Below are 27,599 nucleotides of genomic sequence, written 5' to 3' on the forward strand. Positions count from 1 at the left end.
ATAAATAAAAATCCTCCGCAATCTACACACAATACCCAATAATGACATCACAATACCCCTTAATAACATCACAATACCCCATAATGACATCACAATACCCCTTAATGACATCACAATACCCCTTAATGACATCACAATACCCCATAATGAAAATTGAAGTATTCAGACCCTTTGAGGTGCATCCTGTTGCCATTGATCATCCTTGAGATGTTTCTACAATTTGACTGGAGTCCACCTGCGGTAAATTCATTTGATTGGACATGATTTGGAAAAGCACACACCTGTCTATACAAGGCAGAGCTCCGAGACAGGATTGTGTCGAGGCAAAGATCTGAGGAAGTTTACCAAAACATGTCTGCAGCAATGAAGGTTCCCAAGAACACAGTGACCTCCATCAATCTTATATGGAAGAAGTTTGGAACCACCAAGACTCTTCCTAGAGCTGGCCGCCTGGCCAAACTGAGCAATTGGGGGACAAGAGCCTTGGTCAGGGAGTTGACCAAGAACCTGATGGTCACACTGACAGAGCTCTAGAGTTCCTCTGTGGGGATGGGAGAACCTTCCAGAAGGACAACCATCTCTGCAGCACTCCACCAATCGGGCCTTTATGGTAGAGTGGCCAGACGAAAGCAACTCCTCAGTAAAATGCACATGACAGCCTGCTTGGAGTTTGCCAAAAGGCACCTAAAGACTCAGACCACGAGAAACAATATTATCTGGTCTGATGAACCCAAGATTGAGCTCTTTGGCCTGAATGCCAAGCGTCACGTCTGGAGTAAACCTGGCACCATCCCTTCGGTGAAGCATGGTAATGGCAGCATCATGCTGTGAGGATGTTTTTCAGCGGCAGGGACTGGGAGACTAGTCATGATTGAGGGAAAGATGAACAGAGCAAAGTACAGAGAGATCCTTGATGGAAACCTGCTCCAGAGCTCTCAGGACTTCATATTGGGGGCGAAGGTTCACCTTCCAACAGGACAACAGCCCTAATTGCACAGCCAAGACAACACAGGATTGGCTTCGGGACAAGTCTCTGAATGTCCTTGAGTGGCCCAGCCAGAGCCTGGACTTAAACCCGATCTAACATCTCTGGAGAGACCTGAAAATAGCTGTGCAGCAACACTCCCTATCCAACCTGACAGAGTTTGAGAGGATCTGTAGAGAAGAATGGGAGAAACTCCCCAAATACAGGTGTGCCAAGCTTGTAGTGTCATACCCAAGAAGACCCGAGACCGCAATCGCTGTCAAAGGTGCTTCAACAAAGTACTGAGTAAAGGGTCTGAATACTTTATATTCCAGTTTTTATTTTGTATAAATTAGCAAGAATTGATAAAGTCCTGTTTTTGCTTTGTCGTTACAGGGTATTGTGTGCAGATTGATGAGGGAAAAATAATGGATCAATTTTAGAATATATCTGTAACCTAACAAAATGTGGAAAGGTCAAGGGGTCTGAATACTTTCCGAAGGCATGGTACATAGAGTAATTGAAGACTGGTCACTTGAATAATGTTTACATAATGTTTTACTCACTTTATATGTATATACTGTATTCTAGTCATGGCTCTATCCTATATAACTACTGATGTAGCCACCTCTTCTGATCATACACTGTCCATTCAGTCAATACACACCACTGTATACATTATCTATACACGTCATATATTTATATTCTCGGATATTGCTCATTCTGATATTTCTTCATTTCTTAATTGCTCTGGATTATGTGTGTATTTTGTTTATTTATTGCCAGGCATTACTGAACTGTTGGAGCGAGAAACACAAGCCTTTCGCTTCACCCGCGATGACATCGGCAAATCTGTGAACGCAACCAATAAACATTTGGTTTGATTTGATTACCCATATATTATGCATATATCCACCAATTTTCACAGCAGGCCTATGGCGGAATTAACGTGCAGAAGTCATGCTTTTCGCTTCTACAACTGTTCTCGTAATTAACACAGGGGTTGTTCCCACGATGAGCTGGTCAACCTGCTGTTACAACCCAATAATCAGCTTAATAGTCCCTGTGCTACAGTCATCATACAGCATGGCATCAATGAGACTCATTCTCCAAAAGACCGCTGGAGAAACCCTGCATGAAAATGTACTGATCCTGCTAGTGCTGCTAGTACATTACACCCTCCTGTTGTATCATCCTGCTCTTGTGTGTGTGTTTTCATCTCTATTCCTGTGCTCGTTCTCTGCTCCTATCCCCAGCCACGCTATTACCAACCAGACAGACCCACCATATTGGCTAGCTGCCAGACCAACACACAGTGTCTAACAAATCGCTTATCTGCTCTATAATTGGATTACAAGAGCGCAGTGCTCCCATTGGTGAGATTAGGCAACGGGCCGAGTATGGAGCGTTTTGATTCGTCACCTCCCTAACGACCCGGGGAAGCCAGCTGTTTGATTGGATAAAAGCGGGATTGCGGCTCGATGCTTATTGGTCCATGACAATGTAATAAGGAAGTCTGCCAAGTGTACTGTCTAGTAGGCTTTTAACTGTCTTTTCTGGTATGCATGTGATTAATGATGCTACCTATTCAAACACACACACACACACACACACACACACACACACACACACACACACACACACACACACACACACACACACACACACACACACACACGCACACACACACTGGACTCGTGGAAGCTGAACTATCCAACTGAAGAGAGATTTGGACAGAGGTTTGTGCTAGTAAAGCTTGGGTTAAAGGGTAGTTACGAACCAGACATTGTTGCTGGTGCAGTGGTAGTGTTGGAGTGTTTGTTTAGGTAGCATTTGTTTAGATTTGACAATTGTAAAGGAGGTACTGCTGACGATGGTGAACGTTCTAGTCCAAAATAAGTTGTTTATAAGTTGTTTGGGGTAGATAAAACTATGTGCTGGAGCCTCTGCTTGGTTAGAACTCTATAACGAGACATAGTTCAAGGTATTGCGAGTCACAAGACTTGGAGAGTTCCTGTTTTAGTCTGTGTTAATAGTATCCATGGTATGGCTTTTAATTTCCCTCCATGATAGTTGTCCTGGTGGCCCAACTTCAGCTAATCTGAGCAGCTGCATCACAGCTGTATGCAGCACTTGTATTTCAGAAGTGTGTGTGTCTATGCTTTTGAGCGTGCACTCAAGCACCTATAATCTGACCTTCCTCACACTGACCTCCAACCTCTTGACTCCTCTAGACCAATAGAGGGTCCAGCCCTTACGGTCCTTTATCTTAACCAGTCTTACCTCTGGCCAGACCACTGGCTGGTGTGGCGTGACCAGGGGGACCATGCAGGGCCAAGCTGCTGGAAGGCTGGCTGGCAGCTGCTGATGTCCCGTGGAGGAGCACTCTTTCCATCATGATGCTGACACCTTTACTGTCCCCTGGCTCTGTTCAGGAGGAGGAACAGGAGGACCCCCACCACTATCCACACAGGGGCATACAGGGTTAGGGTTGGTGCACGTGCACCCATTCACATCCGCTCCCTCTTTTGCCCCCTTTTCGCTCTTTTTGTCTCTCTCTCTCTCTCTCACACACACACACACACACACACACACACACACACACACACACACACACACACACACACACACACACACACACACACACACACGCACACACGCACACACTTTCATTATAGACCAGCACTTTGTAATGTACTCTGCCCTAACCCTGCAGGTGATCTGACCCTCACTGTCCGCTCTCTGAAGGGAGAAGGACAATCCAGTCAGACCAGATGGCACTAGTGTCTGAATAGCCGCTACAACAGACAGGGTTAATGTGTAGCTTTAACCATTGTCTTCCCAGCACACAGTGGGAGGGGCAGTAGATGTAGAGGTAGCAGTGTGAGTGTGTGGGTGTGTTTGTTTAGCAGATGAAGTCAGTCTGTAGCCTTCGAGTAGTTCATAAAAACAAGTTGAAAAACCCACCGGATTACTCAATGTCTCATTTGGGCCAGAAAGGAAAGCGGACAAAGTGCACGTGAGGGGCTTGGGCCCCAATGGTGCGTGGTACCTCTGTGTTTTTGGGGATGTGGAGGTGAGGCAACCACTCTGAACATAAACTACTGGGCTTGGATTTATCACTCAACTAATCAACCTAATCAAGTGACATGGTTTAATTGAGTAGAATTGAAATATATAGAGATAGCTATAGATACATATTAGCTGAGGATTAAACAAATAAACATTTTGAAACAGCAACAAACAACCAAACTATTATTGTTCTCAATCTCCACTTTGAAATGAAAGAGAGAAATCATCAAAGACTTGTCCTTTTCTATCCCAGTCAACGCTCACACCATTCACACTGACTCACAACAAGGCACTTCAACAACCATTCACATTGACTCACAACAAGGCACTTCAACAACCATTCACATTGACTCACAACAAGGCACTTCAACAACCATTCACACTGACTCACAACAAGGCACTTCAACAACCATTCACATTGACTCACAACAAGGCACTTCAACAACCATTCACATTGACTCACAACAAGGCACTTCAACAACCATTCACATTGACTCACAACAAGGCACTTCAACAACCATTCACATTGATTCACAACAAGGCACTTCAACAACCATTCACATTGACTCACAACAAGGCACTTCAACAACCATTCACATTGACTCACAACAAGGCACTTCAACAACCATTCACATTGACTCACAACAAGGCACTTCAACTACCATTCACATTCACTCACAACAAGGCACTTCAACAACCATTCGCGACTCACAACAAGGCACTTCAACAACAAACACCCACAATGGCCAAAAACAATCTCTTTATTCCCCCCCCTTCCCCCTTTCCCACACACCATCCATCCCCTTCATCCTCGCTATCACTTTCCCAAAGAGAAGAGGGTCATTTTCTATGCAAATGGGGGCTTGCTGTCATTGTGCGCGCCTCGTTACTCTGAGCTGTGCGGCCTGGCTCCTTTGACAAACCCCTGTCTGATGGATGGGCCCATGACAGCTCCAATGTGTGCCAAGCCTTTTCATAGATTGACATCATCATTAAGGAGGGAGACCGAGACCGACCAAGAGAGAGAGAGAGAGAGACCGAGAGAGAGGCCTGAATCGCTGCAGATTTATACACTTTAAAAAGAGAAGAAACGCCTCCTTTTCACTCCTCCCATCCACTGATCTCTCTCTTTGACTCTCTTTTGGTCTCGTTGTCTCTGTCGTTCGCGCTCTCTCTCTCTTTATCTCTTACTCTCCCTCTTTGTCTCTGTGTGTGTCTCTCTCTCTCTTTCTCCCTCCCTCTCCCTCTCTCTCCTTCTCTTTCTCTCCCTCTCTATTCCATCCATAGAACAGCTGAGCTTTCCCTTTTTCTCTTCTGTGTCCGCACCGAGGCAGACTGAAAGCCAGCCAAATAGGCACACAGGGCCCTCACCCATTGGCTGCCCGTATCCGGCTCGTATCCGGCGTGACAGGCTGAAGTTAATTGGTATGGGCTTTAAGCAAATTTCTCGCAGCAGCCTCAGTCGCCGCGCTGGGTGCCGGGTGATGGGTGAGCTGCTGTCATATGGCGCCTATTGACTCACTGGGGGACTGAGGGGAGGAAGCAGGTGATCTCCCAGAATGCACACTGTCACCCCTCACAGGGGGAAGCGCTAGTGGCAGAAAGCGCTATCACGCATCGGATAGAAAAGAGCAAACTCCATCCTCCTAAAACCAAGGAACTACTACTACTCCATCCCTCCATCTCTCTATTGTCTTACGAGATGGGTGGCTTATTGGATTCACTATTTGGTCATGTAGCAATTTTCAAACAGTTGTTTATTCATATTAATCTATAGAGTTGTACCAGAGGTTGGCTTTTCCTGTTTCTATCTGCTAAGTCCATTTTGAGTTCATTTGAAAATAGAAAAATCGTTATCTAATGCTATTGCCTCGGCTTGGCCTGGAGGAAGAGAAAGAGAATAAAACAGACTGGAGAGATGCTGCTAGGATAGAACAAATTAAATAACGGAGAGAGTGAGAAAGAGAGAGGCAGAGTCAGAGAGTGAGAGTAAGAGAGAGAGGGGGGGGGAGTGAGTGAGCGAGAGAGAGAGAGAGAGAGAGGGGGGGGGGGAGAGTGAGCAAGAGAGAGAGGGAGAGAGAGGGAATGAGTGAGAAAGAGAGAGAGAGAGAAAGAGGGAAAGAGAGAGTGAGAGATAGAGAGAGAGGAGAGCGAGAGAGAGAGAGAGAGAGAGAGAGAGAGAGAGAGAGAGAGATAGAGAGAGAGATGTGGAGAGCAGAGCAGACAGCTGGGAGCGGGGAAGAAAGAGAGAGGGAAAGCGAGAGAGACAGAGAGAGAGAGAGAGAGAGAGAGAGAGAGAGGGAAAGAGAGAGGGAGAGAGAGAGAGAGAGAGAGAGAGAGAGAGAGAGAGAGAAAGAGAGAGAGAGAGAGAAAGAGGGAAAGAGAGAGTGAGAGATAGAGAGAGAGGAGAGAGAGAGAGAGAGAGAGAGAGAGAGAGAGAGAGTGGGAGATAGAGAGAGAGATGTGGAGAGCAGAGCAGACAGCTGCAGATGAGCAAATAAACCATTCAATATTTATGACCGAAATTAAAACTAGATAAAGATGTCACATATTAAACTACTCTCCCCTCTACTCCTCCTTCTTCCATCCCCTCCTCATAGGCCCCTGGCCCCTAGCTCTCTCTAGTCACAACTCCTCTGTGAGGGGAAGAGAGAGAAAGAGAGAGAGAGAGAGCATTATTCCTTCCTCCACCCCAATGTTTTCTTCATAGACAGTAATGAATTCAATAGCAGTGACCCGGAAAATGGAGTTTAGAGGGAGAAAAAAAAGCAATCTTGTGTTTGTGGCGGAGCATTATCCCTTTACCTCCCTTCCACCCCTCGCTCCTCCCTCCTCCCTCGTTGTTTTGCAGATCGTATAGCAGGAGGTGTGTGTGTGCGTGCATGTGCATTCGCACGCATGTGCGTGTGAGGACTGAGGTCTCAATCAAGGCGGAATGGGCGGCAGGGTTACATGCAGGCCCATTGTAGCGTTAATTAAACACTTCAGGTTTAACACCCCGTCCTGTCATTAACCCAAACACTGCCTCATCACTCATCTATCTCATCCTGCCATCCCTCCCTCCACCACTGCTGCACTGAACTGCTGCTGCCACAGTCACACTTCAGCTGGGTAGCTGGCGGGAGAGAGAAAGAGAAAATGGGAGAGAGAGAGACAGAAAGAGAGAATGGGAGAGAGGGAGAGAACAGGAGAGAGAGAGAGAGAGAGAGAGAGAGAGAGGGAGGAAGAGGGAGAGAAAGAGAGAGTAGGTTTTTCAGTATCAGTTCTTGGCGAATTGTAGCATTAAATGATGAGCATTCTAATGAAACTCTATCGTAACCTAATGGAACATTGTTGGCTGTACTCTTCTCTCACTATTTATGCCAAGTGTGTACTATTGAGAAATGTAACTGGTTTTTGGCTTTGTAATAGAGGTCAGTCTCTGGCCTGGGAGAAATAGATACCCTGGTTGTGCAATGGAGCCTCACACCACTAGATAGCAGTAGCCTGCACACAATAGAAGCCCCAGAGTCCAGTCAACCTGCTCTGTTTTCTACAGTGTCTGCAATACAATGAGGACAGTCAACTGACTGATGAGAAGGTAGACTAGTCTGAACACGTTTTGTAATTGAACCGAACTTCTAAAGGCATCATTATGTGAAATACTTGTTTTTAAATAAATACTTTACCAAGTTTGAAGTTTATTTGCCATGTGTAATGAACACATTGGACGTCTTACTCACCTCTGCATTTTAACGTAAATGTTTGAAAACAGAAGATGCTAGGAGGAACAACCTGTTTTTAGAGGTATTTTGTATGGATGGGGATTCGGGACAAACAGAACAGCAGTGTGTTCTGTAAAATGTTGCTGTACTTGGCCTGTTGTTTCTGTGTTGTACTACAGGTGTTCACTGATGCACTACAATTAGCCGTTAGGGATTAGCCTAATGAGTGAATCTCCACATTACAGTGGAAACATGTTCTAAACTAACTACCCAAAATGGCAGATTCTTGTGTTTGCTAGTTGTGTATGAACGTATCTGTGTTGTAGCAGGTTCTCATACAAGCACATACAAACTCCATTATCTATTAGCCCATTAACTAAACTGCTAACTATCTATCTACAATCGAAGTTGGAAGTTTACATCCACTTAGGTTGGAGTAATTAAAATTTGTTTTTCAACCACTCTACAAATTTCTTGTTAGCTATAGTTTTGGCAAGTCGGTTAGGACATCTACTTTGTGCATGACACAAGTAATTTTTCTAAAAAATATTAACAGACAGATTATTTCACTTATAATTCGCTGTATCACTATTCCAGTGGGTCAGAAATATACATACACAAACAATAGTACGTAAGCATAAACACCATGGGACCACGCAGCCGTCATACCGCTCAGGAAGGAGACGCATTCTGTCTCCTAGAGATTAACGTACTTTGGTGTGAAAAGTGCAAATCAATCCCAGAACAACAGCAAAGGACCTTTTAAAGATGCTGGAGGAAACAGGTGCAAAGTATCTATATCCACAGGAAAACAAGTACTATATCGACATAACCTGAAAGGCCGCTCAGCAAGGAAGAAGCCAATGCTCCACAACCGCCATAAAAAAATCCAGACTACGGTTTGCAACTGCACATGGGGACAAAGATCGTACTTTTTGGAGAAATGTCCTCTGGGCTGATGAAACAAAAATAGAACTGTTTTGCCATAATGACCATTGTTATGTTTGGAGGAAAAAGGGGGAGGCTTGCAAGCCGAAGAAAAGTATCCCAACCGTGAAGCACGGGGGTGGCAGCATCATGTTGTGGGGGTGCTTTGCTGCAGGGGGGACTGGTGCACTTGACAAAATAGATGGCATCATGAGGATGGGGAATTATGTGGAAATATTGAAGCAACATCTCAAGACATCAATCAGGAAGTTTAAGCTTGGTTGCAAATGGGTCTTTCAAATGGACAATAACACCAAGCATACTTCCAAAGTTGTGACAAAATGGCTTAAGGACAACAAAGTCAAGGTATTGGTGTGGCCATCACAAACCCCTGACCTCAATCCTATAGAAAATGTGTGGACAGAACTGAAAAAGCGTGTGTGAGCAAAGAGGCCTACAAACCTAAATCAGTTACACCAGCTCTGTCAGGAGGAATGGGCCAAAATTCACCCAACTTATTGTGGGAAGCTTGTGGAAGGCTACCTAAAACATTTGACCCAAGTTAAACAATTTAAAGGCAATGCAACCAAATTCTAGTGTTTGTAAACTTCTGACCCACTGGGAATGTGATGAAATAAATAAAAGCTGAAATAAATCATTCTCTCTAGTATTATTCTGACATTTCACATTCTTAAAATAAAGCGGTGACATAAAACAGGGAATTTTTTACAAGGTTTAAATGTCAGGAATTGTGAAAAACTGGTGTATGTAAACTTCCCACCTTAACGTATCGATCTTTCTTTCACTCTCACACTCTCTCTCTATTTCTACAGTCGTGGCCAAAAGTTTTGAGAATGAAACAAATATTAATTTTCACAGTCTGCTGCCTCAGTTTGTATAATGGAAATTTGCATATACTCCAGAATGTTATGAAGAGTGATCAGATGAATTGCAATTAATTGCAAAGTCCCTCTTTGCCATGCAAATTAACTGAATCCCCCCCAAACAATTCCACTGCATTTCGACCCTGCCACAAAAGGACCAGCTGACATCATGTCAGTGATTCTCTCGTTAACACAGGTGTGAGTGTTGATGAGGACAAGGCTGGAGATCACTCTGTCATGCTGATTGAGGTCGAATAACAGACTGTAAGCTTCAAAAGGAGGGTGGTGCTTGGAATCATTGTTCTTCCTCTGTCAACCATGGTTACCTGCAAGGAAACACATGCCGTCATCATTGCTTTGCACAAAAAGGGCTTCACAGGCAAGGATATTGCTGCCAGTAAGATTGCACCTAAATCAACCATTTATCGGATCATCAAGAACTTCAAGGAGAGCAGTTCATTTGTTGTGAAGAAGGCTTCAGGGTGCCCAAGAAAGTCCAGCAAGCACCAGGACTGTCTCCTAAAGTTGATTCAGCTGCGGGACCGGGGCACCACCAGTACAGAGCTTGCTCAGGATGGCAGGCAGGTGTGAGTGCATCTGCACGCACAGTGAGGAGAAGACTTTTGGAGGATGGCCTGGTGTCAAGAAGGGCAGCAAAGAAACCACTTCTCTCAAGGAAAACCATCAGGGACAGACTGATATTCTGCAAAAGGTACAGGGATTGGACTGCTGAGGACTAGGGTAAAATTATTTTCTCTAATGAATCCCCTTTCCGATTGTTTGGGGCATCTGGAAAAAAGCTTGTCCGGAGAAGACAAGGTGAGCGCTACCATCAGTCCTGTGTCATGCCGACAGTAAAGCATCCTGAGACCATTCATGTGTGGGGTTGCTTCTCAGCCAAGGGAGTGGGCTCACTCACAATTTTGCCTAAGAACACAGCCATGAATAAAGAATGATACTAACACATCCTCTGAGAGCAACTTCTCCCAAACATACAGGAACAGTTTGGTGAAGAACAATGACTTTTCCAGCATGATGGAGCACCTTGCCATAAGGCAAAAGTGATAACTAAGTGGCTCTGTGAACAAAACATCAATATTTTGGGTCCATGACCAGGAAACTCCCCAGATCTTAATCCCATTGAGAACTTGTGCTCAATCCTCAAGAGATAGGTGAACAAAAAACACATTCTGACAAACTCCAAGCATTCATTATGCAAAAAGGGGCTGCCATCAGTCAGGACGTGGCCCAGAAGTTAATTGACAGCATGCCAGGGCGGATTGCAGAGGTCTTGAAAAAGAAGGGTCAACACCGCAAATATTGACTCTTTGCATCAACTTCATGTAATTGTCAATAAAAGCCTTTGACACTTATGAAATGCTTGTAATTATACTTCAGTATTCCATAGTAACATCTGACAAAAATATGTAAAGACACCGAAGCAGCAAACTTTGTGTAAATTAATATTTGTGTCATTTCCAAATCTTTTGGCCACGACTATATTTTACATGGACAGTGTTATAAAGCAGCTTTTCTTAGATCACAGTCTTTAACACATTAGCTCCATTAGCCATTAGCTCATTAACTCGTTGCTGAGGGGAAAAACAGCTGTTCTTAAAGGTGTTTTGTATGGACAGTGACCAATAAAAATCAGCAGTGAAATAAGTGTTGATATACTTTATATGGACTGTAGCATCTCGTGTTGTGTTGTAGACCAGCTTTTCTTTAGACACCGTCTTTAACGCGGTAGCTCCATTAGCCATTAGCAGCATTAGCCCGTTAGCGCTCAGGCTGTTGGAACAGCTTGATGGTGTGATGCTAATGCTTCAGGGTTCCAACCCAAACTACAGCGCTGGCGAGGCGCCATCTTACATCTTTCAGGAGAGCTAAAACAACTTCTCCCCGGTCTCTCTCTCTCTCTCTCTCTCTCTCGTATTATGTCTTCTCCTCTCTTTCTCTTGTTATGTTTCCTCATCCTCTCATCTCTCCTCCTCTCTATACTAATGATAAGATGAGGTAATACAGCATGTACCGCATATAGCATCTTTACACTAAGCTTCTGCCAAGAAAATGTCTGTTTTTTTGTGTGCTTTTTTTTTGCCCGTGCCATATGTTAGTGAGAAAGACTAATGGACGTGTCTCTACGAACACACAGGATACATTTTTCTTCTTCAATTCATGTTCTCCGTTGCCGCAGTTTGTTCTCAGTTTTGTTTTAAAGCGTCTCGCATAAACGTGATTTATCAAAAACACTTAATACTCCTGTGAGGTTTCATCTTGAATGATTCGGAAGGCTGCTGGTGACTGAAAAAGGTATACCTCTTCAGGGCGTGTTGTGTTGTTAGGTCTTGTAAGCAGCCGCATACACAACAACACACACACACACACACACACACACACACATACACACACACACACACGCACACTGAGATGGTGCAGAGGGAAAATGTCATAAGCGACAGAGGTCATTGCCTTCTTAAGGGATAAAACACACATTCCCTGCAGTTCCCCTCAGCGTTATCATTTACTGCCCTATCGGACACGTCGCCTTCCCCCGCCTCTCCCTTCCCTGAATGTATTTATGTTTAAAAACAGATTTATTTATTTTCTCTAAGGCCACTGCGCTGAATATCGTTCAAAATGATAACATAACGTTTGGCCAAGCAGCCCAGGATGGCATTTTGTGTTCCCATCTCTGTGAAAAGGGGGCCATGATGCCCCAGGGTGGCCATTTCGTGTCCCGCAGTGACATTTTTAACAGGCCGTCTGCAGGCCACTAGAACTCGGTTTGAGCCATGTGGACCCGTCATGGCAGATGGACTGCGCCCTGCACAATGGACAGACTAGCAAACCGTCTCATATCCTTTAGTCTGGCTCAATATGCAGGACCAGGGTTGGATTAGAAAAGTGTAGAACACACCCTGAATCTCTATGAATCTCTATATGACTGTGAATATCTATATAACTGTGAATCTCTATATGACTGTGTATCTATATATGACTTAATATCTATACCACTGTGAATCACTATATGACTGGGAATCTCTATATGACTGTGGATTTCTATATAACTGTGCATATCTGGGCCGGCAGGGTAGCCTAGTGGTTAGAGCGTTGGACCAACCACCACCGTTGGACTAACCAAAAGGTTGTAAGTTCAAATCCCCAAGCTGACAAGGTACAAATCTGTCGTTCTGCCCCTATCTATATGACTGTGAATCTCAAACAGAGTGTGTTAGAGGGGATACAGTGTAAAACACTGAGTCAAACAGAGTGTGTTACAGGAGCTAGAGGGGATACAGTGTAAAACACTGAGTCAAACAGAGTGTGTTACAGGAGTTAGAGGGGATACAGTGTGTAATACACTGAGTCAAACAGAGTGTGTTACAGGAGTTAGAGGGGATACTGAGTCAAACAGAGTGTGTTACAGGAGTTAGAGGGGATACAGTGTAAAACACTGAGTCAAACAGAGTGTGTTACAGGAGTTAGAGGGGATACAGTGTAAAACACTGAGTCAAACAGAGTGTGTTACAGGAGTTAGAGGGGATACTGAGTCAAACAGAGTGTGTTACAGGAGTTAGAGGGGATACAGTGTAAAACACTGAGTCAAACAGAGTGTGTTACAGGAGTTAGAGGGGATACAGTGTAAAACACTGAGTCAAACAGAGTGTGTTACAGGAGTTAGAGGGGATACTGAGTCAAACAGAGTGTGTTACAGGAGTTAGAGGGGATACAGTGTAAAACACTGAGTCAAACAGAGTGTGTTACAGGAGTTAGAGGGGATACTGAGTCAAACAGAGTGTGTTACAGGAGTTAGAGGGGATACAGTGTAAAACACTGAGTCAAACAGAGTGTGTTACAGGAGTTAGAGGGGATACAGTGTAAAACACTGAGTCAAACAGAGTGTGTTACAGGAGTTAGAGGGGATACAGTGTAAAACACTGAGTCAAACAGAGTGTGTTACAGGAGTTAGAGGGGATACAGTGTAAAACACTGAGTCAAACAGAGTGTGTTACAGGAGTTAGAGGGGATACAGTGTAAAACACTGAGTCAAACAGAGTGTGTTACAGGAGTTAGAGGGGATACTGAGTCAAACAGAGTGTGTTACAGGAGTTAGAGGGGATACAGTGTAAAACACTGAGTCAAACAGAGTGTGTTACAGGAGTTAGAGGGGATACTGAGTCAAACAGAGTGTGTTACAGGAGTTAGAGGGAATACAGTGTGTAATACACTGAGTCAAACATTGTGTTTTACAGGAGCTAAAGGCGATACAGTGTGTAATGCATTGAGTCAAAGAGAGTGAATATCTTTGATACATCGATTACTCTCCATTGCTCAAAATCATGGTTGGTTGTCTTTCTCATTGCAACGTACACACATACACGTACACATGTACACACACACACACACACACACACACAGGTTGGTTTCACTGGGGGGCATCCATCTTATGGTAAGCACAGCTGAACCATTAACCTCATTAGGATAATGGTCACACATGAGTGGAATGTTGCTCCGTGCTTCACCATTGTAAATTGATGGTGATACGCCCCTAATGTTGGCTTGATAAATATAGGGGAGAAATGGGCAGCAGCACACGAAACCAGTATATTTCACAGTTAATGAAAAATGGGATGTTTGAACGTTACTTTGGTCTATCTATCTAAAGAGGCTGTGGTGTGTGTGTGTGTGTGTGTGTGTGTGTGTGTGTGTGTGTGTGTGTGTGTGTGTGTGTGTGTGTGTGTGTGTGTGTGTGTGTGTGTGTGTGTGTGTGTGTGTGTGTGTGTGTGTGTGTGTGTGTGTGTGCGTGTGTCTGTGCGTGAGTGTGTGTGTGCGTGTGTGTGTGCGTGCGTGTGCGTGTGTGCGTGCGTGTGTGAGTGCATGTGTGCATGTGTGTGTGTGCGTGTGCGTGTGTGTCTGCGTGCGTGCATGTGTGTGTGTGTGTGTGTGTATGCGTGCGTGCGTGTGCGTGCATGCTTGCGTGAGTGTGTGATATTTGACGACAGTAGTATAGTGAAGAACAGAGCTCTGAAATCACCAGGACAAATTAGTGACAGTGATCTAAATCACCGTATTGAATAATTAGACTGAATAAGATATTGGGGCATGAAACAATAACAACAATACAATCATCATTCACTTTAATTCCTATGATATTGTGTTTGAAAATAGACTGGTGGTCGACATATTATGGCCAGTACCATACATGGTCTTCTATGGGTTGTCCAGAATTATCCTTGAACTTTACTAACTAACCAGATGAACTAACAAATCGGACGGCACTATAACAAGACGCTGTATTACGGGTGTCTATTTCCTGTTAATTACAAATGATAAAACGTAGCCTTTTATAAGCCAGGGTAGTCTTAATGCACTGCCACATGGTGATGGGTAGAACACTAGAATCAAACAACCCTATAAACAGTGAGATTATGCCGCCAAAGGCCCCATTTCACTAACAGATGGGATAGAAGCACATCCGCATTGACTTGGTGCTTTTGAAGGGATTTCAGTTAGAATATAGGGATATAGACAGTGCTATAACATTATCTTTATCTTGTGGTAAACCGTGGGGTGTTACATGGAGCGTGCAGAGATGGGCACAGAGACAGGGAGGTTCTAGTCAGAAACAAACATAACAACATAAATAACTTTGGGTTGGCTCTGTCCTTCTTATATTTGGCCCCGTACCTCCAGGAGCTTTGTTCCCCTCTGTAGGCTCACTCCTTGTCTCTCTCTTTGTCTTCCTTACGGTGTGATGCGGTGGGTGCTCCCTTTATGTGTCCTGCACGGCTGGTTGGCACTCTCCCCTAATTACACCTCTACATGGGGCCATCAGCGTCAGGGGTGCCCAGACCGTGTACCCCCAGCAGAGGTAGCCAACGTCGCGGCACGTACTTCCCCTCTTTCACCAACCTCCGGGACACCCGGGACAGCCGATACACCCCCCCCCACCCACACACACACACACACTTATCCCTGACCCAGAGGGAGGCGTGAACAGGGATAGGTTTGCATCCGCATAGCCATGCTGGGCCCCCGACCTGTGAATGGTAGAGATAGAAAATCGCTGTAACGACAGGAAGCAGTGTGTGACGCGATCATTCATGTCTTTATCTCTTGCCTTCCACACAAGCGGTGCATGGTCAGTGATCAGGGTGGACTTCCTCCCGAGGAGGTAATACTTGAGGGTGTCCAATGCCCACTTCACGGCGAGGCACTCTTTCTTGACAATCGAGTACTTCTTCTCCATCGGGAGGAGCTTCCTGCTGACATACATTATTGGGTGCTCCTCGCCCTCCTGTTCTTGGGACAAGAAGTACCCTACCCCGGTGTCAGACGCGTCTGTCTGGACCAGGAGTTTTTTTGAGAAGTCCGTGGTGATGAGTACCGGGTGCGAACATAGCATGTCCTTCAAGGCCTGGAACGCCGCCTCTGTGTCCTCTGTCAATCTGTCTGGGGTAGTCGTGCCTTCGTTATGTCTGTAAGGGGAAAAGCTATTGAGGCACAGTTAGGTATGAATCGACTGTAGTAACCTGCTAACCCCAGGAACGACTTCACCTGCCTCTTGGTTCAGTGGACCGGGCATTCCCTAATGGCAGCATTTTTTTTTCTTTGGGCATCACATTTCCCGTCCGAATCGATAGCCCAGGTACTCCACCTCGGTGTAGCCCAGCTTGCACTTGTGGGCTGGTGCGGGCGCACGAGGTGGTCCATGAGTCTCTGGAAGGTTGCTGGGGCTCGAAAGGAAAAACCCAGAAGTGGTAGTATATACGGTATGGCCGTTTGCTGACTTTTTCTCATGGACGTGTGTGGATTTGATGTTCCACGAGATCCGTGCACCCCAGGACTTCGGAGAACACGGCCATATTCCAATGGACCAACTCTCTGAGTGCTTGTCGTTGAGTCGGGCAGAGGTCTTCCCCCATGGAAACTTCGACAGAGGGTGGGCTCTGCTGTGGCCGGGTCCACGTTGCGCACATCGCCTCTCGTGCGTGCCACTTCTTCAGTAGGTTCACATAGTAAAGCTTGACGATGTCATAGGGCCCATGCCACCTTGCCAGGAATTTGCTCTCCATTGTGGGGATCAGCACCAATAACTTCTCACCTGGGTAGAACTCTCGTGGCTTGGCCCTCCGGTTGTATACACGCTCCTGGGCCCATTGCACATGGGACATGTAATCCCTCACCACTGGCCAAAACGCCTTCACCCTATCTCTCATATTCTCCACGTTTCACCACGCTGTGAAGGGGGGTCGGTTGGTCCTCCCAGACCTCCTTGGTTAGGCCCAGCAGTCCGCAGGGCCGACGACCATACAGGATCTCAATGGGGGAGAACCCAGTGGACACTTGGGGTACCTCGCATACCGAGAACATCAGGTGGGGCAGTCCCAGTCCCAGTTCCGCCCGTCTCTCTCGATGACCTTCTTCAACATCTGCTTTAGGATCTTATTGAAGCATTCGATTAGCCTGTCCGTTTGTGGATGGTACACACTGGCTCTCACCTGTTTGATTCGTAAAACACTGCACACATCTTTCATTACACGAGACATGAATGCAGTGCCCTGGTCCGCAGGATTTCACGCAAAATACCCATCCAACTGAATAAATGGAAGAGCTCGCGTGCGATACCTTTTGCTGCCGCTGTGCATAACGGGAATGCCTCCGGATATCGGGTGTCGTAATCCATGATTACCAGGATGTATTGATGTCCCCTCAATGTCTTCACCAACAGATCCACCAGATCCATCGCCACCCACTCAAACATCACCCTATAATGGGCAGGGGAACCAAAGGGTTTCGATAATGTGCCCTCGGGGCTTTGATATGGCACTCTGTGCAGGTATAACAGTAGTCCTCCACAGGGCGCTTAACTCTGGGCCAGCGGAACCGATTCCTGACCCGTTCCCTGGTTTTCTCCATCACCGGCGAGACAGTACTAAGTCTCCCCATTGTGCTTTACAACTTTACTAACAATAAATGATGCTTGATGGCGAAGTGTGGGGAGCGCCACTCTCTTACCCCGGGTAACAGCCGTCCACCGTGATCACCTGGCCACTCGAGGTTGGGATCCACTAATAGGGCCATCCCGATGCCTCCACCTCCATAAAGGGGAGTGTGAGGTCCTCCTCAGACGATGGCCCGCTTCCCGGTGTGGGGTCGTCTACCTCCTCCTGGTCCAACTCAGGCCCAGTGGACACCTCTCACGGCAGGGCGTTGGTTGTGCAGGAGACCGTCCTTTTTCCTCTCCTTCCTACCTACCTCACACCTCCCCATTTCCCTCCTCCACAGTGCCTGGAAGAGAGGGCAATCTCTACAGAGGAGAATGGGCACAGACAGGTTAGTTCCAGCCCATATGCGGATCTGCCACTCCCCCCTTGTGGTAGTTATCCCAGCACACTGTCATTTCTTTGTCCCCCAGTTCATCTTTCCTCTTTTGTGTGAGCCACTGCGGTTGGGCCAGGGTCACCATGCTGCTGGATGCCAGCAGAGCGCTGGTGTCGACACAATCAATTCGTAATGGAACCATCAGAGGGGCCGCCTCAGTTTGTGCCCAACAGGAGGTGACATAACTCGTCATCCGGGTTACCCCAGAGCTAGGGGATGTGGAGGACATGGACAGCTCCATGCAACGTGTCCCGGCTCGCCACACACATAGCAGCCCCTCTGATCTAGGTCTAGCAGCAGAAGTTGACGTCAGTATGCATCGCCCTCCCGCTTCACGGCCTCGGCTGGTTCCGTCCGGGCCACCTTCAGCCTCTCGCCTCTCTGTGTGTTTCTTCCCCCTCCCCCGTCCTCTCTCTTGGCCCAGGCCCCTTTCAGCAGGTCCTGGGTGTTCTGGTGGATTTCCACCATGGTCAGCAATTCCTCTAGGCTCTGGGGGTTCTGAATGCCTGCCGCCTTCTTCATCTCGTAAGAGAGGGTCCAAAGGTACCGATCCAGGACAACCTTATCGATTATCGGGAGGGACGTTAAGTCGGTGAGCAGTCAGCCCTTGGTAAGGCGCACCAGGTTGCTCATCTGAGCGCAGGTGGAGATGGTGGAGTCACAGGCCCAGTTGTGGACCAATAGTGCACTGCGTGCGAGGCTGAATCCATACCGGCCAGAATCTCACGTTTGAGTCCCTCATAATTCGTTGCCTGGTAGTAGGCCTTCTCAGCCATCCCGGAGAGTTAGGATGCCAAAAGGCTGGCCCACTTGGGCTTGGGCCATCCTTCCCTCTGTGCCGTCCTCTTGAAGGTGCACAAATATGTTTCCATGTCATCTTCCTCCATTAGCTAGACCAGGAACTGATTCGGGCCAGACTCCTGAGCTATACCACCCTTCAACTGGGCTACCACCGCTACCAGTCTGCGGTTTTGTTGGCGCTGCTCCTCCAGCACTTGCTCCTGGAGAGCCTGTTGCTTCTGCTGGCTGAGGATAAACTAAGCGACCAGTTTCTCCATGGTAATCTCCATACGCTCGACCCAAAGCGACGGAGATGTCCACATTCTCCACCATGAGAAGTAAACCGTGGGTTTAGGTTCTAGTCAGAAAACACAACTTTTCTAGGCAACAAAATAAACAAAACAACAAAATAACTTAGGGTTGACTCGGCCCTTCTTCTTATATTCTGCTTCGTGCCTCTTGAAGCTTTGTTCCCTTCTGTAGGCTCACTCCTCGCCTCGCTCTTTGTCTTCCTCGCGGTGTGCCACGGTGTTCCTTTTATGTGACCTGCACGGATGGTTGGCACTCTCCCCTAATTACCTCTACTTGGGGCCATCAGTGTCGGGGTGCCCAGCCTGTGTACTCCCAGCAGAGTACACAATGTTGTGGCACGTACCTCCCCTCTATCACCAACCCCTGGGGTAGACCTCACGGGATACCACAACCTTCTTATATAGCTCCCCAAAATACCATATCTGACTGGACAAGTCCAGAATAACAAATATCATTTAGCACCACCCTCACATTACACAAAGTGATAACTGAATGTAGAATTGTAAACACTCTATAGTCTAGGAGGGCCTATGGAGTGTAGCAACTGTCCAGCGAAGACAAGAAAACTGGTCTCTGCACCACTTTAACCTCTCTGGTACAAGAGAGCGTCCCACCTCGACAGCCAGTGAAATTGCAGGGCGCCAAATTCAAAACAACAGAAATCCCATAATTACAATTCCTCAAAAATACAAGTATTATATTTTAAAGATAAACTTCTTGTAAATCCAACCGCAGTATCCAATTTCAAAAAGGCTTTACTGCGAAAGCACACCATGTGATTATTTTAGGTCAGCACCTAGTCACAGAAAACCATACAGCCATTTTCCAGCCAAGGAGAGGGCTCAAAAAAGTCAGAAATAGCGATTAAATTAATCACTAACCTTTGATGATCTTCATCTGATGGCACTCGCAGGTCTCCATGTTAGACAACAAATGTTTGTTTTGTTCGATAAAGTTAATCTTTATGTCCAAATATCTCCGTTTTGTTGGTGCGTTTAGTTCAGAAATCCAAAGGCACAATGGGCGCTCTGAACATCAAGACGAAAAGTAAAAAAAGTACAATAAAAGTAAGTAGAAACAAAAAAAATCAATCATCAGGTTGTTTTTGTCATAAATAATCAATAATATTTCAACCGGTCAAAAGCTTCGTCAATAGAAAAGGAGAAACAAGAAAGGCGCGTTCCTGGTCACGCGCAGGACTCATGTCTGGGAATTTCCACTGGCCTCTCATTGAAAGTGCTGTATCTCCCTCATTTAAAAAAAAGCCTGAAACAATGCCTAAAGACTGGCCACATGCAGAGGGAGCCATAGATATCGTGAACTGGATCTTAAGTATGGTGGATAAGCTTTCAATGGAAAAACAGCCTTTAAAAATAATAGTACTTCCTGGTTGGATTTTCCTCAGGTTTTTGCCTGCCATATCAGTTCCGTTATACTCACAGACATTATTTTAACTGTTTTAGAAACATTAGAGTATTTTCTATCCAAATCTACTAACTATATGCATATCCTAGATTCTGGGCAGGCAGTTTAATTTGTGTTTCTAAAGAAAGGACTGTTCAGCCAGCGGTCCCAGTTGATTGGTGTTTATTATGATGATAGACACAAGGAAGCACATTAGATATGCAAGACAACAGTATGCTGATGGCTGTAGGTTCGCGATTCATCTGTTAGCATGGAATTAACTGTGAATTAGCAGGAAGCTTACAATTAGAGCAGGCTAGCTAACTCGCTCTTACAGTAATAACATACAGAAGCACAACCCAGGATGCCCCCAATATCTAACAGGTACCGTACACACATATATATATACCTATCAGGACATGGACATAGTGAACTCGTACACATTGTAAATATGAAAATAGAATCCAGTATTTCGGAACGTGACCTACCGCTTGCATGTCAATATCAGACTAGGAAGAATTTACTTTCACGATCTCCCTCTATCTGCAAGCATGACCAAATCAAATCAAATCAAATTTTATTTGTCACATACACATGGTTAGCAGATGTTAATGCGAGTGTAGCGAAATGCTTGTGCTTCCAGGTCCGACAATGCAGTAATAACCAACAAGTAATCTAACTAACAATTCCAAAACTAATTTCTTATACACAGTGTAAGGGGATAAAGAATATGTACATAAAGATATGAATGAGTGATGGTGCAGAGCAGCATAGGCAAGATACAGTAGATGGTATCGAGTACAGTATATACATATGAGATGAGTATGTAAACAAAGTGGCATAGTTAAAGTGGCTAGTGATACATGTATTACATAAGGATGCAGTAGATGATAGAGTACAGTATATACGTATACATATGAGATGAATAATGTAGGGTATGTAAACATTATATTAGGTAGCATTGTTTAAAGTGGCTAGTGATATACTTTACATCCTTTCCCATCAATTCCCATTATTGAAGTGGCTGGAGTTGAGTCAGTGTGTTGGCAGCAGCCACTCAATGTTAGTGGTTGCTGTTTAACAGTCTGATGGCCTTGAGATAGAAGCTGTTTTTCAGTCTCTCGGTCCCAGCTTTGATGTACCTGTACTGACCTCACCTTCTGGATGATAGCGGGGTGAACAGGCAGTGGCTCGGGTGGGTGTTGTCCTTGATGATCTTTGTGGCCTTCCTGCAACATCGAGTGGTGTAGGTGTCCTGGAGGGCAGGTAGCTTGCCCCCGGTGATACGTTGTGCAGACCTCACTACCCTCTGGAGAGCCTTACGGTTGTGGGCGGAGCAGTTGCCGTACCAGGCGGTGATACAGCCCGCCAGGATGCTCTCGATTGTGCATCTGTAGAAGTTTGTGAGTGCTTTTGGTGACAAGCCAAATTTCTTCAGCCTCCTGAGGTTGAAGAGGCACTGCTGCGCCTTCTTCACGATGTTACCTGTGTGAGTGGACCAATTCAGTTTGTCTGTGATGTGTATGCCGAGGAACTTAAAACTTACTACCCTCTCCACTACTGTTCCATCGATGTGGATAGGGGGGTGTTCCCTCTGCTGTTTCCTGAAGTCCACAATCATCTCCTTAGTTTTGTTGATGTTGAGTGTGAGGTTATTGTCCTGACACCACACTCCGAGGGCCCTCACCTCCTCCCTGTAGGCCGTCTCGTCGTTGTTGGTAATCAAGCCTACCACTGTTGTGTCGTCCACAAACTTGATGATTGAGTTGGAGGCGTGCGTTGCCGCGCAGTCGTGGGTGAACAGGGAGTACAGGAGAGGGCTCAGAACGCACCCTTGTGGGGCCCCAATGTTGAGGATCAGCGGGGTGGAGACGTTGTTGCCTACCGTCACCACCTGGGGGCGGTCCGTCAGGAAGTCCAGTACCCAGTTGCACAGGGCGGGGTCGAGACCCAGGGTCTTGAGCTTGATGACGAGCTTGGAGGGTACTATGGTGTTAAATGCCGAGCTGTAGTCGATGAACAGCATTCTCACATAGGTATTCCTCTTGTCCAGATGGGTTAGGGCAGTGTGCAGTGTGGTTGAGATTGCGTCGTCTGTGGACCTATTTGGGCGGTAAGCAAATTGGAGTGGGTCTAGGGTGTCAGGTAGGGTGGAGGTGATACGGTCCTTGACTAGTCTCTCAAAGCACTTCATGATGACCAATGGCAAAACACCTTACTGACATTGACTTGAACCAACCAATTAGAATACATAAACATCAAATAAATATTTCCGCAGTGTCAAGTGGAAACATAACCAATCCTGTTCCAGGAGTATTAGGTTTAGATGTGGTTTTTGTTTCAATTTTCACTTCAGCTCATACTTTGGAACTGTGTTGTGTAAATGATGTGTCCTTCCTAAACCACAAAACCCCACTATCATTTCTTAATTAGTTTAAGAGGAGATTAAACTCACAGTAGGTGTTCTTTAAACGATAATGATTGTCTGAGTTGCGGATGCAGAATTACCCATCACGCTTTTTCATCTTCATATATAAATCACTAAACCATCTATGCCTTTTATAAATATTAAATTAGACCGAATTAATATTCAGAAGCAGCCAAACTTAAATTAACAATGTGAAAGTGGAAATAATACTGCTATACAATGCCTGGTTTGATTCTGATTGTATCATCTTGAAATGGCACTTTAATGAACTAAAGGGAAGTTAGGCCTATTTTACATTAATGCTCGTCAAATGCCTTTTTCACAGTGGGAGCTGCCGAATAAGCTTAGATAGGGGGAGAGAGGCATAGACCCACGGTCTCTGGAGGGGCACATCTATAATTGGATGATCCGAGAACCTCTTTTACCAATTCCAAAAGTAAACAAAACGTGTCATGGAACATCTAACGCCAAATGAACAGCAGCATGTGTGCGTGGGTCTTGGAGAAGGTGCGTGGGTCTTAGTGCGTGGGTCATGTGTGCGTGGGTCTTGGAGAAGTTTGCCTTTGTTGTAGGGCAGCAAAGCAGGTTGATGTCTAGAAACGATATGCAGAAGGTTCAGTATCATGGCGTTTGTTGTAGATGACGTTGAAGGAGTGTCATTACCGACAGGTTGCTATCTTGAGACAGGACTGCGCGCTCATAATCGGCCTTAGACATCACAGTGTTGGATGTATAGTTAGATGACTGTTAATAATTATTCCTCACGAGTCTATTGACCCACCCTTCAAAAATACATCAGTTTAATGCTTTTTTTAGATGTTGCATGGGCTGCGTCTCAATCCACCGCATCCACCGATGTCGGCGTTCTGCGTCTGCCGTGGAAGGTGGCCGAGCTACAGCGGTGTTGCATGGGCTGCGTCTCAATCCATCGCATCCACCGATGTCGGCGTTCTGCGTCTGCCGTGGAAGGTGGCCGAGCTACAGCGATGTTGCATGGGCTGCGTCTCAATCCACCGCATCCACCGATGTCGGCGTTCTGCGTCTGCCGTGGAAGGTGGCCGAGCTACAGCGGTGTTGCATGGGCTGCGTCTCAATCCACCGCATCCACCGATGTCGGCGTTCTGCGTCTGCCGTGGAAGGTGGCCGAGCTACAGCGGTGTTGCATGGGCTGCGTCTCAATCCACCGCATCCACCGATGTCGGCGTTCTGCGTCTGCCGTGGAAGGTGGCCGAGCTACAGCGGTGTTGCATGGGCTGCGTCTCAATCCACCGCATCCACCGATGTCGGCGTTCTGCGTCTGCCGTGGAAGGTGGCCGAGCTACAGCGGTATTTGTCAGACCACGAGGCGTTCCCGAAGATCTGTCTTCTCACAACAACATCTGTAGCGTCCCGAACCGTTTGGGCAACAAACTAAACACGACCCCACGACCCCAATGTGGAAAGGGGAGACACTCAGGAACACGAATGCCACGGGACTCATATAAAGGTCACCCATACAAATGAATCAAAGTATGGAGGTCGTTTTTCTTATACCTAAAGGAATCCTAAAATTCTAAATCAAATAGCTACATGATCCATAGTATGACCATCTTAAAACAACACACCACCCCCTTTTACTAGGCAAGTCAGTTAAGAACAAATTCTTATTTTCAATGACGGCCTAGGAACAGTGGGTTAACTGCCTGTTCAGGGGCAGAACGACAGAATTGTACCTTGTCAGCTTGGGGATTCGAACTTGCAACCTTTCGGTTACTAGTCCAACGCTCTAACCACTAGGCTACCCTGCCGCCCCACAAGAAGACAAGGTGAGGAGTGCTGAGGCAGAGAGTTAGCATGGCCTCAGGCCCTGGAGGAGACAGAGCTGCTGAGCACAGCACCCAGCCGCTCCACAGCCCCGGTAGGCAGCACATAAAGAAACGTTCATATACACACAGCACTATCTCAGATGAGTAGTTTAACTAGAGTCTGTTGAGACTAATTTTAACACATTCATAAACTAGCATTAGGATGTATTGATGTATTTGACCATGCAGTTCTTTGTCAATTTTATAGGAAATGAACTAGTCTACATTTAACTCTGATAATGTTCAATAAAACATGTTGGTGTCCATAGGAGTCTCACTAATCCCGTGTTAAATCAACTTTCGAGTGTTGAAAGAATGACCCTGTCTTCAAAGCTACGTTTTCAACCTATTTTTCAATTAAGTTTACATTTGACACTGTACTTACTATGCTTTTGTAAGACAAGGGCAACTTGTAGCCAATGAGATGTGAGAGCACAGAGGGCATATTAATTCATTCATACAGCTCTTCAATAGGTCTTCCCTCTGTATGTGATAAAGATGCTAATATTAAGTCATTTGTTAGTGCCGCATCAGCGGTTTGACTTTTCAGAGAGCTGCTTGACAGGGCTAGCCCTTGGGCACCCACTTAAAAAAATCCCTCCAATTTGCAATTCATACACATCGGGGGAAATGTTTAATTCCACGGCCGTTATTCCACTCAGTTCATTAATTAAAGAAAAAACGGTGCTACTATTGTCTCCTCTCTGCTATTCCTCCCGCCATCTTTTTTTGATGAGCTTTCTTCAGGAGTAATTGAGTCTGTTAATTAGACTGAATTAGACTCAAATTATTCGAACGAGGCCCAGAGCCGGGAGCCGAGAGAGAACACCATATTTCAAACAGAGCTGCTCCGCTCAGTTTTACCAGAACAGAGAACCCCCCTCTAACTCCACTTTGATGTCTCCAACTGTCGAGGCTACACTGGAAATAGATGAAATATCAGTGGGCTCCAGCAGCTAATTCGATCGTTTTGCTCACTGGGAGAGCTCTCCTTTGACGTTTTTGTTCTTTTTTTTTGTTCCCGCCTTTTTACAGACTTGGACTGCAGTTAAATCTGACCATTTCATTTCGTTACCATGGAACTACTTATTTATTTATTTAAAAAAAATGCTTTTTTTTTTACTCCAGCTCACTCTTTATGTTATATTAAAGGGGATGAGCATCCATCTTGTTTATGCCTCCTCCTACTCAGTGGCAGTCCTTTGCTATATCACATTTTTATGGCCTTTGCCTTTAAGCTGCTATTTATCAAAGCTAGCCTTGGTTATAAAGATATGAAATGAATCCTTTTTTTTGTGGAGATATGCAAAAACTACACACACACACACACACACACACACACACACACACACACACACACACACACACACACACACACACACACACACACACACACACACACACACACACACACACACACACACACACACACACACACACACACACACACACACACACACACACACACTTCAGGGCCTAGTGGAGGAGACCTATTATTTCCATGTGGAATGTTAACACCTGTCACCAGGAGGTATGTGCACATTCATTTATACTGCAGGTATAAACCTTGAAACCCATTCACACCCGTCCTGCAGCTCGTGTTGCTATTGATTTTAGACACCTTGGATTAGAAGAGGCTGAAAATAATGCATTTCTCATTTTGCTCATTCCTATTTCTCTCTCTCTCTCATTCTCTCTCTGTCTCTTTCCTTTCCTATTTGTGTCCCTCTCTCTCTCTCATGCACACACTCACGCAAATACACACACACTTCCTCAGTGCCTGACGGGTGATCTAACCCTTAACAATGTCTGAATAATTTAACGCTGGCATTGTTCCCCTCCATAGCTCATCTAGTCAAGCTAGCCAAAAGAGAGAGAAACAGAGAGAGAGAGAGAGAGAGAGAGAGAGAGACAGTAATGACTCCAGGTTTAGTGGCACCATGGTGGCACACAGGCATGGGGAATGGAGATCAGTGGAGGCTGGTGGGAGGAGCTATAGGAGGACAGGTTCATTGTAATGGCTGGAATGGAATGTATGTAACCGAGTAAACGTGGTTTGATACCGTTTGATACCATTCCATTTATTACATTCCAGCCATTACAATGAACCCGTCCTCCTATAGCTCCTCCCACCAGCCTCCACTGGTGGATATGTCTTCCATGTAAATGTCTTCCATTTTGGCATTACTGATGCAGATGTTCAGTAAAACAAGCCTACCCTGGAGCCTTGAGCCTCTCTTTCTCCTCCCCATCTCGCTCTCTCTCTCTCTGACAGCCTGCCACTAAATTTGCCATGATGAATGGTTGACGTCCATGCCAACCACAAGGAGAGAGAGAGAGAGAGCGAGAGAGACAGAGAGCGAGAGAGAGGTTCCAGACCAAGGTGTTAATGGTGGTTCCCAGATTGTAGCATGAAAATCCCCTCTAGCTGCTCTCATAAATATGGTGAAGAGATGAAATAAGCTTTATCAATCATGAGGTTAGAAATATTAGCTAGTGTGTGTGTGTGTTTGTGTGTGTTTGTGTGTGCTGCTTCTGCTGTATGTGTGTCTGTGGGTGTGCGTGTGCTGCATATGTGTGTGTGCGCGCGTGTGTGTGTGTGAGTATCATGCATTAGCCTGGCAACATGCATTGATATCATTCTTCACCACAATAACATTCAGAGGGACTTTTCTCTAGTAATGTTCTTCGATGTGTAAAGTCTTCCTACTAATGTGTTATTTTGATTATATTACCTTAATGATCCAAGTAGGGGACATTATTTTCTATGTACTCTGTAATGTATAGGGGTGTTTAGTTTGTATTGTATGCAAGGGCATGTGATGGTATGTGGTATCACATACCTCCTCCACACTAGAGTCATATATTAAGAATATATACTGTATATAATAA

This window comes from Oncorhynchus masou, chromosome 5 (assembly GCF_036934945.1).
Source record: "Oncorhynchus masou masou isolate Uvic2021 chromosome 5, UVic_Omas_1.1, whole genome shotgun sequence".
Classification (NCBI taxonomy): domain Eukaryota; kingdom Metazoa; phylum Chordata; class Actinopteri; order Salmoniformes; family Salmonidae; genus Oncorhynchus; species Oncorhynchus masou.